Source organism: Anser anser, assembly GCF_964211835.1.
Source record: "Anser anser genome assembly, chromosome: 1".
NCBI lineage: Eukaryota > Metazoa > Chordata > Aves > Anseriformes > Anatidae > Anser > Anser anser.
Window position 1 is genome coordinate 21,436,626 of NC_139720.1, and position 17,522 is coordinate 21,454,147.

General features: G+C 37.6%; 1 long non-coding RNA gene across 1 annotated transcript; it reads right to left on the reverse strand.

Moving 5' to 3' along the window:
- Positions 1 to 2,480: 2,480 nt before the first annotated feature.
- On the reverse strand, positions 2,481 to 10,125 carry LOC310894033. The gene is made up of 5 exons (XR_014579512.1): positions 10,005 to 10,125; positions 8,876 to 8,969; positions 8,585 to 8,678; positions 5,398 to 5,602; positions 2,481 to 2,720 (listed from the first exon to the last, which is right to left on the reverse strand). It is a non-coding gene; the product is annotated as an uncharacterized lncRNA (long non-coding RNA).
- Positions 10,126 to 17,522: the final 7,397 nt, after the last annotated feature.

The window sequence follows — 17,522 nt, forward strand, 5'->3', positions numbered from 1 at the left end:
ATCTTACCTGGACTGAAGTTTGTTCCTAATTCATTGATTATCTTAAAAGACTCTCTCAAGCCATCTGCAGCTGGTGAATTCAGGTGATCCTAATAGTCATTGCTGAGACTTGAAAATCACTCAGCAAGCTAAAACAGACTTCCTACTGCAGAGACATTCTTTAACATGTCTGTCCAGTTAGTGTGTAGTAACATATGGAGTCATTTTCTGTTTGCTCTCTTGCTTTTGGTAGCTACCAGAAAGAAGGATGTCTATACACCTGACATAAACTCTATTGGTTATGACCATGTGATTAGCAGAATACTGACAAGATTACTTCTGTATATTGGTTGGTATCAATGAAGGGAAGAGGAATGTCACAACAGTGGGCACACGCTGCCTATTCACCTGTAACCTAGGATTTCAGTGGAAACTTCACACATTGACAGTCTTCGAAGCTGTCGTGAATACTCTACAACACATTCTCTTGCTGGCCCTGGACTACACAGGAGAGCATTCACCAAAGCATACAGCACATCAGTTCCTGCAGCCACCACTAGGATTTCAAAGAAGGCAAAACAAGGTGTGTATATGCATACACAGGGTCCATTTCACAGAAACTAGGAGAGAATGGAAGAATCTGCATTTCTCCATTTCACATCTTTACATACCTCTCTCTACTCATTGCTACACTGAAAGCAATGATCTCATAAAGGAAGATGGTGAGGAAGCCTCTGTATAAAACAAAATTTCATAAGCCTGTTTTACTTGTTGGAGTACTCAGTACTTAGTACTTGAGGCTAAATCAAAGGTGTAATTTTCTGGAAAAGTGTGAATGGAACAGCAGTTGGCAGCTTTTCTGATTCAAACAACTGGAGCATGTCAAAGCCTTGTAGGCAATGCTCCTTGAAACCCAGAAAACTGAGATTTCATACCTTCAGGTAATATGTAGGCACTAGCATACATACTGCATAACCTAATCCTCCTGGGTAGAGTGTAAAAATATACACCCTACTTTTCTCTTCAGCAAAAGATATTAGAAGGGCTTGCAGAACCTTCTGTCCAAATTTTGACCCAGAGATCTTTTAGCATTGATTGTATATGTCTGTGGTTTAGGGAAAAGCAAAACTGGTATTATTTCTTGAGCTGAGACATGCAGTAAAGAATATATTGTTTTCCACATGGAATAGAGTTAAATTTTGGAACCCTTTGTTACAGGATGGCTAAAAGTACAAGGGAATTCTTCATCATTGAAGAAATTCAGAGAAAACAGCACTATCAGCAATTATTAAGAATGATGTTTCAGCAGCAGCCTTTGGCACAAGGAAACCCTATACTGCGGCTGCACCAGAATCTCAGGGCAAGGCCCCTGTCATGGTTTTGGCTGGGATAGAGTTAATTTTCTCCTTAGTAGCTGGTATGGTGATGTGTTTTGGATTTAGGATGAAAATAATGTTAATAACGCACCAATGTTTTAGTTGTTGCAGAGCAGTGCTTACACCAAGTCAAGGACTTTTGTTGCTCACACTACCCTGCCACTGGGAAGGCTGGGGTTGCACAAGAAGCTGGGAGAGAGCAGAACCAAGACAGATGACCCAAATGGACCAAAGGGTTATTCCATACCATATGACATCATGCTCAGCTATAAAACTGGGGGGAGTTGGAAAGGGAGCTGCTGCTGCTCAGAGATTGGCTGGGTATCCGTCAGTTCATGGTAAGTAACTGCATTGCCCATCACTTGCTTTGTGTAGTCTTTTATGGTGTTGTTTTTCCACTTTTTTTTTCTTATTATACTATCTTTATTCCAACTCATGAGTTTTCCTTTTTTCCCAATTCTCTCCCCCATCCCACTGTGAGGGGAGTGAGTGAACAGCTGTGTAGTGTTTTGCTGCCTGCTGGATTAAACCACAACAGCCCTTCAGCTACTTTTTATGTTCTTGTATAGACATTGATGAATATGAAAACCTGTAAAATGTTTTTATAGAAAAGATTGTTTAAAAAGGTATATCTACCTTCAAAAGGTCTTCATGAAGTAAGAAAAATCACCAAAATACAAAAGATAGTAAAAGATGGCATACATAGTGCTAAGATTCTTTTTTAATCTAATAAAAGCAAGCCATGAATGGACACTGATTTGTTGTCAATTGATATATGAAATGGAAATTTAACTGACATTTGTACTTTCAGTGATCATAATAATATTGTGACCTCAAGCAATACTTACAGAAAACTGGGACTGGAGATTTTAAAAGTTCTGTTCTATTCCTTTTTGTTTACAGAAATATTTTCACATTCCTTGCTGCAATATTATTCAATGTGATCTATTTCTAGGATCTGTCAAGTGTTTTTTTAGACTATGAGAAAATAATTATAGCAGTTTCCTGACAGATTTGGAAGCATTACACAAGTAACTACCTACAACTTCACCTCTACTCCACCATTCAATGTATTATTACTTTGGAAGAGTCCTTTTAAAACTCAGTGCGGGGGGGGGGGGGGGGGGAAGAGTGATTTCTGTTAGGCTTCAGGGAAACTGAATGCTTGAATGAATCCACTCCATGAATCCATCAGGAGATCTATTTCTACTGATTTTTGAGACAACTCAAAGTTTTCTTGGGTTTTACATGTTGAAAATAGCACATCAAAGACTAACACATAGTAATGTTTTTATTGATTAATAATACCTGTTTCTTCTTAGTACAGGTAAACATGAATGCCTCCTCTTCTTCAGTGAGCTAGTACTAGGAAAAAGAAAAAAAAACACTTTGTAACTATTACAGATCCATAAGAAAATGTAGGACAGTGTTGTGCTGATGAGTTTTCATTGCAGTAATATGATATTATCTACAGTGAAATTGTCTTATGAAAATTGATTACAGAAAGCTTTTTAAAACAATTTTCCAAGGAATAAAGGGATATTATGAAGTCCCGGGTCATCAGCTGGAAAAAATAAATAAAGAAATTTAACCCATGGTTTTAGACAATGGTTATCATTGTTTTTAGGCATCATGAAGTTTCTTCAGTACAGCTCTTTCCCTTTACATTTCTCCAAGACTTCGTGTAAACCTAGACAAGATCATAAGTTTTAATTTCAACCAATCGGTATGACAGGGATTTCATGTTCAGAAAGAAGGAAAGAACTTTGAAGAAAAGAAATAATTTCAGATCATTTGAACTACTTCTATGAAATAATTCTTTAAATTATTGTATTCATAAAAGATAAAATTCTTGAAGTATTAACATTACTTTTGAATATGCTATAAAACATTAAGAATGCCTGAGCCAAGGCTACAGCAAATATAGCCTTGACTCACAGTTTGGTTATAATTTGAATTATAATATTGAGATAAGAGAAAGTTACAAAGGTAGAAGAAGTCCCATGGTAGCCTAGTTAATGACTTAGAGAGATCATTTAAAACACCCTGGAATATTCCAAATGCAGAAGAGCTCCAAGAACTGTGACGGTTCTATTCACTTTTCCACTTCAGTACTTCAGTAGAGAGCAGAAAGTATGAGAAATATGAGCATTTCTGTAAGCCAAGCAAGGCAGAACAATTTAATTCCTCACAGCAGTCTGGAAAATGTGGTAGCAAAAAATTATATAAAGTGCCCTTTTGATCAAATTCTCTATTTGTGTTGGCTTTGTTCATTATACTACAGTGGCATAATTATATACACCCAGACTAGTTTGTTATGATACCACTGACCACTGTGCTAATAACTGGTAGCAAACAACATTTACTCGCAGATTGATTCTGAGCAAGTTACAGTAAATCAGTGATATAAATCATGTTGCAGTGCTCTGAATGCATAAAGCCAAGGCACTCCAGAAGACTACTTATACTTTGCCTAAGTTACAGTTGATAGACTCTGTAATTATAAGATGGAAATGTACCTCATGCAGGGCTGCAGGTGCATTAGTGTGTCTTTTACTAAGAGAAAGATTCTGAAACACTATAGCAGAAGTAAAGTACATTGGCAGAACTCATACTGGCATGCTCTTTTTGATAAGAAACAAGCTAGTTAAATTCTGGGTGGATAGTATAGTATTCCTGTGTCTGTCTCCTTCCAGATGTATACAGAGCTGTTCTCTGCAAGCAGCTTTCACCAAAAGGTTGCAGTCACTCAAAAAAAAAAAAAAAAAAAAAAAAAACACAGAAGCAGAACTATTATTATTTTAAACTATTTAAGCTACCCTAGCTCATTTTCCTTGGAAAAAGGTTGGGGAGAACTTATATAAGCAGTCTGCAGGCAGATCTAAGGGGGCAATCATCTCTGACAGCAAAATAAGGAGCGGGGGGTAGTAACCTTTTCCACCAGCAAAGCCATACGGTATATCCATGTCAAAAGGCTACAGAAAGCTCTAGTGCTCCAGGAATGCAAACCTTCAAACCTTCAGTGAGTAACTTTGAGCAGTCAGGAGAAAAAAAACAAACAAATACCACCACTGCTACTGACAAGCAGTAGTCATAATTCATCCTAGCATCAAAAAGGCAGATGGTTCATCTAACAAAAAAAAACAATAGTATTTGTCTTACTTAATGTTGACATTTTTTAAACTTCTCTATATTTGCAGGGCAAAGGCCATCTAAGCTATGCATATTTCATCTACTGGAAGATATGATGACCTTACCATCTTGCCCTTTTTCAACCCTGACCTTTTAAGACTACAGTGAAGGAGTAATCATTATTAAAGAAGGAATAGATATTCACATGAGAGATAAACTCATTTTTTCTCCAATCTGTTACATAATTCTTCCATATATGTATTAATCAGATTTTGGCTCAGTTTCCACCACCTAAAAAGCACTTTTATATTTGCTTGTTCTTTTATAAATTTGCCAACCTGTCAGTCTAAGTTGCATTCCTTACACAACCAAGGTTATTCCTGAAAAGCTGTAGTTTGTGCATCTCTTTTGCCAAATTAATTACTCAGGTTTGGTGCAAGTGATCATAAAACAATATCCTCTGACAACTGTTAATTGGCCCGTGTGGAGTTAATTAATTCAGACCAGGGATCTGTGGAGTTGATGTGATTTGCAGTTTTAGTGGTGAGGCCAGTCTCTTACTATGACTGGAGACAAATTTTGACGATTCAGTTACTATTCAGTTACTATTTCTCCATTTTTTATTTGCAATACATGGTATAAGCTCATTCCGTTTTTCCTCTATTCTTGCAACCACCTGAATCTCATTCAATCAACCACTTCTGTTTTCCTTAATTTTCCTCCTCTGGGTTCATTTTTCCACTAATTTTACTCAGCCACCAACCACTTAACATCCCTCACACACACACACACACACACACACACAGACAGACACACACACACACACACACACCCACACCCACCCACACACCCACCCACCCTTTGATGTGTTCTAAATAAAAGAAGAAGAAAAAAAAAGAGTCTTCAGCACCTTTTTTTGTGATCTGCTGGGAATTCTTGATTTCATTCAGAAACGTGCAGCACAAAGCAAGGTTTTGTCATAGCTGTTTTCACATCAGTTTTGGTAGCTGGGGACTGGTTCTACTAAATGTACAGTGCTGTTTGTTCACATTAATCTCAGAGTGATCTGAAACTCTCAGCATCCAAAGGCTCAGGTATCGACATGACAAATGCCTCTGCAAAAAAAGGGCAATAACAAAATCCTGATCCTCATTGAAGTCAATAGTTGAGTTTTGCTTGTTTCTTAACCTAAAGCTCACTCAAATTTTTATTTGCTGAGAAAGTCTCATCTACGATATAAATAGTGACATGAAGACAGAGCATGAATTATACTGTTGACTCTTACATACCACAGCTATTAAACTACAGAATTCAGTGAAAAGATGTCCATAGAAAATGAGCTGCTTCATTACCAAACCTTACTGAAGGGCATAATCAATAATGAATTTAGCATGTTTACTTTATGTATCCCTTTAAGACTAACCTACTAACTCAGATTTTGGCAATTTAAAAAGATTAAGCATAGTAGTGTATTTGATAGCCAGTATAAAGAAGCATTTTTAAAGTGTTCCAGAAATGAACACAATAACTATTTGTACTACTGTAAGTCATTTTGTCTTAGTGCCTGGATTCAAAATAGATCTAAACTATCACAGTTGGTTTTCTTTTGGTTTGGTGGGATTTTGTGATATTTAAAATGCTCTATGGGCATGTTCTGACCAAATAACACATATACTCTCTTCTCTAAAAATATCTCAAATTTATGTCATTCTTTTATGAATGTGATTAGTCCTGTAATAATTACTGAAACAAAAAGCAATTGACCATGACTTAAGGTCATTCATAATACATTCCCTTTGTGAGCCATGCATAAATCCAAGTCCTTAATTTTGCTTGTCTGTTGTCTATTCTTTTAATTTATTTTAAAACAGCTTTCTGTGTCAAGATATTGACCATGAAAAGTTCATATATCAGTTGATCTATTCACAATGATTTCCTTCTTATAAACAAGGTCTCACAGAAGTGAATAATACTATAGCTAATGTGAGCTAGTTAATCCATGCTTAGACTATTCAGGAATGCATATAATAAGAAGTGACTGTCTTTCTGTATGTGGATTTCTTGGAGTACCATTTTATTTAGTGTTTACAGTGCACGGTAATAATAAAATGCATTAGGCATGATTAATTTCCAATACTTTCATCTACATTTTAATAGGTCTCAGAATTACAGAAAAGAAAAATGACAAAGACTTATGAGTTAATACAAATTTCAATCTATACATTTCATTTTAAACAATACTCCAGGCTGTTAACAAGGAGTAAAAAGGGTTTGTAAGAACAAGCTCAATGAAAAAGAACAAGGCAAAAAAAGGCTGGTGCCACGTGAAATATATAGGTATAACTGACAGAAAGGTACTCTCAGTTCACTAAAAATGGCAATGAAAGCTAATGAATGGCATGAGATATACTTGTCCATACACAGAAAACGCTCGCTCTCTGGTTGATATCAAAGGTAGAACTCTCTCACCTAGTCCTACTTAAAATGTTTGGGAGAGAGTGTCTGGCCTCTCCAGAGAGTGCTTTAAGCCTTCTTAGGTTGGACATGTAAGCCCAGTAGGTTGAATCACCGTAGGGAGGTACCAATTACATCTCCACTGACTGCCGAAGGAGTCAACAAGCTTAGATGAGACAGCTAACTCTCAGAGAGCACATTAGAAGAAATGAATGTCTCCCAGCAAAGGTTTATCTGCATTGCAGATGAGGCTGCTTTTGAATACAGGAAGACATATCTGCTCCAAGTTTAAGTTTACTAGCACAAGATAATAGTAATGAAAAGTTGCCAGTACAGGCTTCCACGCAAGGTACCCTTGCTGGTTGCTGGCCTGCATTCAAGGCAAGGTACCACACTGGGCTGATGAGATTAAAGATGGAGCAGGGTTTTTTACATGTCATATAATTATATCTTTATTCATTCCAGAGACTTGCCTCAAGCACACGAGTGACCTTTTCACCTCAGATTAGCACAGACAAAAATTTCTTCACATATGCAGGTACAGTGGCAACTGTTTCTACCTCTTAGACAAGGAAAATATCAGCCTATAGAAAATCCTGAATTTTACCATCTAGTTCCACCCCATACAGGGATGAAAGTATCAGAATTAATATAACAGGGACTGAAGCAGATTCCTATTTAAATTTACATCCTGAAACAATACAGACACAATAGAGCTACCTAATATCCTCTTAATATGTTTTATTGCAATTTGGGAATAGATGGAATTATTTGAGTCTGCTGTAATATACCTGTACGCAGCATTTGATGGGTAAGAAGACACTAACTAAGAGGTAACTAGAGGAATATGCATCTAGAATATAGACAAAATTCTTTGCTATACGTTTTTCCTCTGTCCTCAAGCTAAGAATCATGTGTTCTTGCAGTTTAATTGATACAAGTAAATAATCTTGCTTCAAGGAAGTGAAGCAGCCCAATCATATGCCTTTTACTCCTATTCCTCTTATTTTAAATCATCCTGAGTTACTCTCTGATGCTTTCCTCTTTTCAGTCAGAATTTCTTCTGTGTCTCATGTCTGACTGGCATGTATGCAGGTCAAAGCAATTATGTTCCTTTGTTAAGCAAGCTAACTTGAAACAAGGGAAGCCATCTCCCTGTTGCATAGCCTTAAGCAAAAATAAGCCATTCAAGCTGAAAAATTTCCTGGAGAAAGACCCAGAAAGGAGATGAGGACACGGATTATGCTTGTAGGAAGCAAAAAACAACAAAAATATCAGAAATGCTAGAAAATCATTTCCTAGAATGAGCTTGGGAAAGAATACAAGTAAAGTATCATGACTGAGAGCTGCATGAAGGGATTGGAGTTTCTGACCAAAAATAATTGCTTTCTCCTTGTTCCTACTGCATTCGCAGAAAGAAAAGTGTATGCGCTCTTTGTCTAGCAATGTGATTGCAATAAGAAATGCTAGACTCGGGGTGTGTCCATTATTTTTTTTTACAGACAGTAGGTTTACGGGTCGATTTGCTCTCCACTGGTCCTAGGACCTTATGTCCACACTATGTATTAACCAGAAAATAAGTCCAGCTGTTGGTCCTAGATGCACACCATGCATGGGCAGAGAGAAGCTCTAGAAGACCATACCTTCATACTGGAAGTGGGGCACAGTAGATGGTGCCCTAGTGTATGCTGTTTGCATTGCTTCCTCCAAGAGAGAAACTGGTGGGTGCTTGAGTATCTACCACAAAACACAAAATATAGACATTCTAGTGCTTTAAAATACTGAAGTGTGATGTGTGAAACACTGAGGCCCCTCCATTGTTAATAGCAATGGCAAGAATCCGATAGGATTGTAACAGAACATTACTATATTTTCTATTAATTCCTCTAATTACTATTACAATAGCACATCAACTGATCCATTTTCATACCCACCCATTTCTACAGTCAGAGCTTTTGCTGAATTGCTGTAGGGTAGTTTGCTGGTGGAAGATCTCATCCCACCAACTTTGTGTCATTTTGGAGTTTCCTGTAAAAGAAAATTTTTCTGCTGCAAGTCTCTGCCAGAACTCTGCTGTTTTACATGAATTTGACAAACACAAAAGGCTGGAAATGCCTGAAAATAGCTCTTTGACTTCAAGAAGTGATTTATCCTTTTTTCTAAGCTAGCTTCTACAATGCACAACAAGGTAAATTGGAAGTTAAATTACAGTGGCAGTAGTGAGAAGGACGACTGTGAGTAGTCCACTATCTGAGCAAAAACAAAAGATCATGAAAGCAATATATTGGTCAGTGGGTATGTAAGTAGGATCAATATGCTCAGATGCTTTTCCACTGAAGGAGTAAAATGCAATTTTTCCATGCCAAAAGATTGCTTTCAAGAAAATAATCAATTTAGCCAGCTACTACAACTATATCTTCATGTAAATGTTCATCTTTCCCTATTTCTTCTTTTGTAACCTAATGAGTCTCACATAATCAAGCCCGTCAGCCAGGTAAGCAAAGGAACTACACCTGACTTTCACCACTGTGACCAGCAACAACACATCTCTCCTGATCTGCTCCCCACTGAGACAGAGGCACTAAGTCACCTGGTAATGGTCCTGAGGTACCTTTTTTAGCGTGAAAGCAATCAAACACTGGAATAGATTTTCTAGAGAGGCTGTGGACTATCCATGGAGATATTCAAAAAGCCATTGCACAAGCTGTTGGCAACCTGTTCTAGATGACACTGCTTTGAGCAGGGTGGTTGGACTAGAGATCTCCAGAGGTCCCTGCTAACTTCAGAGATAATGTGATTCTGTGAAGGGTCAGACTCTAGCTGCAGGTAGCGCCTTGTCCAGTACTTCTGGAAAAAGTAGGAAGGATGCAGCAATACAGTCTCTACAATATAACCTTGCATACAAGCAGTTTAAGAGGTTGCAGACAAGGTCAGCTAGCTGTGTATAGCGGACATGTATATTCCAGTCTCAAAATAGCAGGAGTACCACAGCACTAAAGATTCAAAATTCTTATTTAAGTGACCATGTTGTGACAGCATGCTCTCCCCTACCCTTCTTCTCACCTTCAGTCTGGCCATTGCCTCGCTCAAATGCTGCCAGGTGCACCACAGGCCTTGCTCAGGCAGATTGTGGCCAATGTGCTGGCTACACCCAAGGCCTTGCTCAGGCAGTGCAAGGAGGAGCAAGGCAGAGCTTCAGGCAGGCCAGGAGGCCTCTGAGCTCTTATGCACAGCAGCTGGCTGCATGGCAGGATCTCCCCTTGAGTTGGGATGCTTGTCAAGGTCAAGCCTGCTGCAAAGATCCCTTACTCCTCACAAGAGATTCCTTGATGCAACAGAACCCTGGTAAGTGATTAATAGCTTGCTAAACTTTGAAAGCTTCCTTAAGGTTATATCCTAGATTGTACACAAATAATGCTTAGACATAAACCATTGACCAAGTCTGGGACTAGGAGTGGATTCAACCATACCTTGACTCCTTACCTCTTTGTTTCAAGGAGTTTAGGAAGCAAGGAAATCCACTCTGAACCTCGTGACTCAATAAGAAGGTCTCCCTGACACATCTGACTTGCCCTCTCCTCAGTGCAGTAAATAACCAAGTGTACCTTTCTATCTGAAATCTTAAGTCGCTGTCTTATTTATGATTAAGCTTTGTTAGATCACTACTTTATATCAATAAATATATTGTTTTATCTCTCTTACGAGTGAAGTATTTAAATTCATCCACAACACATGTCCGTGACTGCAAATATTAGCTGCTATATCTAATTTCTTAAAATAGTATTACATTTTAGCTGCCCATTTGGGGGATAGAACACCTATAGGAATTATTCCAGAAAGTCCTCTTCCTTCAAAGAATACATGTAAAACAAAACTCTGTATTTTCAGTGTTATTTCTAACAGTCATGAGATGCAATATTGCTTGCTTATGAAGGATATAAAAACTTTTATGCCTTCAAGCGCTTGTAAAAAGCCAAACCATAAAGTTTTCTTGCTCACAGTTCAACATTTCCCAGATTCTTTCAAACAGGACAACAACCAGGCAGCTAATTGTGTCTCATTCATTCTCTTTGCCTCTCACAAAGCATTCTTATATATGAAAATGAGAGGAGTGTTTCATTTACCAGATGTTTGTGCTACCGATCAGAAGGACTTTGACAGGCTGGAGAAAAGTGCAGATGGAAATCTCATTAAGTTCAATAAAGGGAAAATCCAAGTCCTGCATACAGGAAGGAATTACCCCTTGCACCAGTACAGGCTGGGGGCTTATCCATGCATACAAATACACGATAGGGCTCAGTAAAGTTGATGGAGCCAGACTCTGTGGTATGCAGTAATAAGACAAGAGGCAACGGGACTTAAGTAAGGGTCCTTACTTAAAATACATGATATTTAAATGCAAGAAAAAAGCCTCCTTTTAGTGTAAGGGCTGTAGAATTTCCATCCTTGGAAATATTCAAAATATGACTGGGTAAGATCTTGAGCAACCTGCTTTAGGTCACCATAATTTGAGCTGGAAGGTTGGACTAGACAATCTCCAGAAGTCCCAGTCAAACCTAGCAATACTGTGAATCTATGATTCTCTAGATATGTGTTTTTATATGCCTGTGTCCTCACTTTCTTCTTCTTTTTGTGACATTCTTTCTTGATTACTAGTGCATTGGGTGTCCATGTCCAGGTTTTGGTAGCTAGGGGGCTGCAGGAAGGCCTCTGTGATGGGAGGCCAGGGCTGCCCTCCAGGGGGAGGTAAAAGAGGCAAGAACAAAGGACTGAAGTTGAACATGGGAAAAAATAGGGGATTAGAGTAAAGGTGTTTTAATTTTTGTCTTTTGTTTCTTACCATTCAAACATATTTTAATTGGCAATAAATTAAATTAATGTTACCCAGGTCAAGTCTGTTTTGCTGTGATGCTAACTGGTAAGTGACCTGCCTGTATTTATCTCAGCCCAGGAGTGTTTCCATCTTCTTTCCTTCCTCCGTCCTTTTGAGGAGGGGCACTGGGAAAGCAGCTGGGTGGGTGTCTGACCACTAGCCAAGGTCAACCCATGACAACCAGGCAGTCTCTTAAATTGAAAGAATAATTTAGAAAATCCTCTAACTATATAATGCAAAGTATTCATCAGTCTTTCACTTGCCTTCATATATGACAATGTCCATCTGTTTTGATTAGACTTCCCTATCGTGTCAAATACCTTTTGCACTTTTTCAATGAAGTGAGGTCAACAGCTTTTTAGAATTATCATTTAAAAAAAAAAAAAAGACAAGGAAAACTACAGTCATGTTTTTTAGAAGTGTTTTCTAAGGTGTGCACCTTGACCTTCCATCTCTCTTTATGTACAGCTTAAAACCAAAATTAGGCAATAACTACTTCAAATAGCCTTTGGTAATCCTCTAATATACTTTTATAGTTCTAAAAGCTTTTCCAATAACACAATTACTCTTTTATCCAATTACTAAATTCAGAAAAACAGGTAGGTCCTTTCAGAGTACATTTCTCACACCCTAGATAGATTCAGCTTCTTAGAAAGCACTTTTCTTTCAAAATATAACTGCTAGTGCATTGATGCTACTTCAGTTATAGGCTGCAGTCTTTGGAGCAAGACCTGGGACCTACTGCTTTTCTATCATAGACAACTTTACTGACAACTCGATTCAGAGCCAGGTGGCCTTTTGCACAAGCATTCACTTTCTTCCTCTGCCATGCATCTTACCTTCTTTTCTTCAAACACTAATTCCAAGAGAGGAGCAGGCTGAAACCCCCAAGAACAGATTGTTAGCAAGTTTAGAGCTGACTCCTGAAAGACAAGAGAGTAGGGTTTGAAAGCTTTAGGGCAAAAGATCAAATATGGGTTTCCCACCTTCCGCATGAGTATTTTGAGGACAAAGCCATTGTATAAAAAGGCTCTGCCACACAGTTCATTGCTGGCTGTTATAAAACTAAAAATCTTGGGTTTTGAACTGCATGATTTCTGAATGATTTACTCGTTCACTTGATTAGGAATAATATTCCAAATAACTTCTTTATTTGTAGTTCTGGTAAATTGCAGTGGAGCAACACTTGGGTTTCCAAAAACTGATGAACTGGAAATACAGAAAGAATTCTCTGTCTTAGGCTCCATTTTGTGCAAGGGTTATATAAATGTATGATTCCACTGCTTGTAGATTTATGCTATGCCAATATATAACTTTAAACTCTTTACAGATGCTTCAGTCTGTAACGAGTTTCTACATTTTTCTACAGAACTGCGGATATACCAAGATGCCAGACACATCAAGTACTCCAAAAGCTGCTTTGATCTCTACTGATAGAATATTTACTGCTCTGTTCCACATACCATACTGAAGTGGAAAATAAGTAAAGCCACAGTAATGGCATTTAACACTATAATGCAAAGTGAATTTATAAGAAACGACAAACCACATAGCAATGTTGCTACTATGGACTCATATATATCATTCTGGAAAAATACCATTAGCACCATTCCAATTTTGAATGCTGTAATTTCATCATGGAGTCAAGGAAGTTCCAAAATTAATCTGCCTTTTCTCAAAGACATCAACTTGATGCCTTTTCCAGATTCTGTTCCATATTGTTCACATTTCTAATCTCCATGTAAGAGAGCAGATGTGTATTGGACTAGTACTCAAATACCCTGCAGAGGGAGAACTGAATAAATATGTTCTTGGAAGTGAATTTATTACTCGTATGGTGCTTCTAAAGATCAAGACTTTGAATGAGCATCTTGACAGATGAAACAGATGAACAGCTCCACAGAGTAAACAATTTCCAGAGGAACATCCCTGGCTTTCCAGCTTACTCCCCTGTTTCAAAGTATTCAGATGTTCAGCTGAGTGATTTATATTAAATGCCATACAAATAAATGACAATAGAGCATTTGGGGGGCATGTATGAGCACTCTAACTTTAAAATACTATTTGCAGTTCACCAGGGTTTTATATTTAATATGTACAGCTTCATGCTCTGTTTATTGAGTGAAAAATAGGACAAGTATTGCTTTGTTGATTGCATTGTACATACAGGTTGCATAATATCAGAAGATCTGATGAATTTTATTATTTACATGCACTGACATGCCTAATTATTCTGCTGTATTTATCTAGATGCTTCTATCTGCATCTGTACACCAAGAAATAAAGACAATGATACTTGTTTGAATGTGCAGCTATGCTAAAAATAAAAAAAGCGCTTTTTCTCTCACACTAGCAGCATGTAAATTGACTGAACTTTTTTTAATGGATTTGTGAAAAAGCTCCAATTTCTTCTAGAAGAATAACAACTATTAAAAAGTTGTATGCCTCCGAAAATGAACTAATATTTAAATCCACCTTCAACTAGAATTGCATATAACGTTTCTATAGTAAAATGAAAGCTTTAGATCTCTGCTAGCTGATACATATGTTCTACCCTGCCAAGTTCCAAATTATCATTTGTATGAGAGCTTCTGAGCCTATAACCATATGTGCAAGCACTGGAAAATATAGCAAAATCCTTGCCTCAAAATCTATGGTATACACAAAAAGGTCTGAAACAATGAAGTGTTAATATCCTTAATTATACTTAATTCTAGTTACATCTCTGAGAGAGCAGTTTAAGTTGCCTTTTTGTAGTAACACCTACAGATCTCATTAAAATAATTGTGAATCACTTTGAAAAATCAACATGCAGAATCTCTGAAAGACTGAGCTGAATAATAAAAATGATAATTACTGGCCTATCTATGCAGCTCTCTCATTAAAGAAGCAAAGAATAAACTGTCATCTAGGCTACCAGAGGCAAATTTGGTCAGTCACCTCCTTCAAACTATTAAGTGAAAGGTAAATTCCTTAAAAGTTATTGAATGTGTACAATTCTTGGTACTGAGGAATAGTTTATAATCTGAATTTCAACTTTCCATACATTTGTATATCCACATACTTGATTAGCATGATTGCATGAAAGGAGTGATCTAAAACCTAGTATGAAATTGCTAAAAAAATTTCAAAGTTATAGAATAGTATATATTAAGCAAAGTTTTTCACACAACATGTAGAAAGAGCCCATAAATAGAGTACAAGCCAAAAGTTCTGCCAAGCTCATCTTCAGTCTACCAGGAATTAGGCGTGTCAACTAAAAAGCATCACTGTACCTCATTTTTTCCTGAAGCCTACACTGAGATGGTCTGTGTGGTGAATGGCTCACAGATGTTGAAAAGGATGCAAGAGTATTTATATTTGTTCTCCCATCCAGTATGAAGTATAAGGAAAAGAACATCCTTAGCTCTTCCTTCACTTCTATACAGTCTTGCAAAAGGCAATGAGTAGAGAACTCAATCATTTCGTTCACATAGCACATGTATATGAATCTATGATCAATTTACAGCTAGACTACCACAGCAGAATATCCATTAGAATCTTTAGAAAACCCATTTACCTTGAGAAAAAGTAATATTTTGCACACAGCTGGTGTGTGCAAGGTGGTTCCCTGGTGTGGTTTGCACACAGCTGGTGTGTGCAAAGGTGGGCCCTTTTCACAACCTAAATTTTACACTTTCTGCCTCACAGTGGGTAAATACCATGAGTAAATACAACCCCCTTTATTTACTATGAGTAAATATTCAATCCCCTTCAGTGATTTCCTGTTGTGGCCCCTTAAGTTGAAATGGCTTGTGCCACTTTTCCAGAAAAGATCAAAGACCATTCCTGTTTTCTCTCCATTTGTCAGCGGGTTGCTCTCTATGTAAGTCTCAAACTCCTTGCATTAACCAGCTATTCCAAGGTATTACATACTGGGAGTTACTAGGAGTTATTCCCACTGTGACAACTGGCGTGGGAGCACTTCACTAAATACAACAGCTCCAAAAAACTGAATTTCAAACTGCTGTTTGAGTCTGCTCCTCAAAAGAAGATGCAATCCTAGGCAGGCCCCACAATGTGTGCACAGAATATTCTATATGCAGCCATGAAATCTTAAATGAAGAGAAACAATCAATCAAACCCAAAACCCTGACTGTACCACACCACATGTATTTTTTGAAGAGGAAATAAAATAAAACACTTCAACCTCTTAAAAAATAAAAGATTGAGGGGAGGGGGGAAGTGGAATTTATCTGGCACGTTTTTACTTCTTAATTTTGCTCTGGTCTCAATATGCTATACTGAGGAAAACACATAGGTATGAGAGAATCATACTGCTGAGTTCTCCCCCCTACACACACACACCCCTTCCTTTTCATTTTAGTGATAAAATTCAAAAGCTAATAAAATCAGACAGATTATAGCAGCATTGATGAATGGCCATGTCTGGATTTCCTGTCTGGAGACTGAAGCAGGCAGTGTCTGAGAAAGAAGACAAGCCAGTCAGTGCATAGAGAGAAAAGGAATATCCAGCAGATGGATTATGTCTGGCTGCTCCCATTATTAATACTGATCTGTATCAGGCAGTGATGAATACATAGAAGCACTCAGAAATACTAATGGTTTCACCCTTTAAGTACTAATTTCTACCCTTCTATCCTTTTTAACATTAAAAATGCTCTCTGATCTTGTCATTGATGGAAATGGTTATAATGAAGAGGCAGGGCTCTTGGGAAGAAAGAATATACTAGATTTAATTAAAAATATGAAAATCAGTTTTAAAGGTAGAGAATTTGTAAACTATAATCAAAGAATATCAGAAAAACTCCTTCAAAATAATATATATTCTTATTTAAATGCTATTTTAAAATTGTAAATCTAAGGGTATTTTCAATTATCAAGAGTCTGGATTAAATACATTCTGAGGTATTAAAACAACTAAGGAAGACAGGACATGTTAGGTAACATATAGACACTGATATCAATTAAACAGCATTCATGCTACACTGAAGTTAAGGTTAGTGTTATAAAATCTCTAAACCTCCATTTCCTCAGATCTTTTACTCTTTCAGTAATCTCCTTAATGTATTAAAAGAATGACTGCCAAACAGTAGAAGTTTTGTAGATACTAAAATATCTAGCAACAAATTTCAACATTGCATATTTACTAACAGGTCCTTTTTTTTAATTCCCTGTTCTTTTAGGATACATGGATGTCAGCCATGTCTTCAGTGAACTTACTGACTCAGAACATCCCTTTCCCTTCTAAATACCAGTAAGATGAATATTGCTCTATTAATGAAGGTCAAAAATAAATCTCCCCCTAAGGCCCAAAAGTGCCTAAATATCCACTAAAGTAGACTGGAAGTGGAGAAAACTCACCAGTCTGGAAGTGACAACTAAAAGAGACCAAGAAGGCTGTAGCACCAGGAGCACTTACCCAGGGTGAAGTAGGGGGAGATCATTTGGGCTGGGAGTTCAGATGTTGACTCTCAGCCTTTGCAGTTCTTGCTGATTGCTCTGCCAGGAGAGATATGGGGCCTAACTGACCCAAGGCAACAAGATAGGCCAGCTAGCCTGGCCTAGCCGAAATCATTTCCTTAGCTGTGGGCTAAGAGATGACATAAAACTGTGGAGCACGGGTACTGTCTTTCTAAACCCTGTCTGTTGAAGCATTTCCATCTTTCTAGCCAGCAGATAGGTCTGCTAAGCTTAGATTCTTCCTG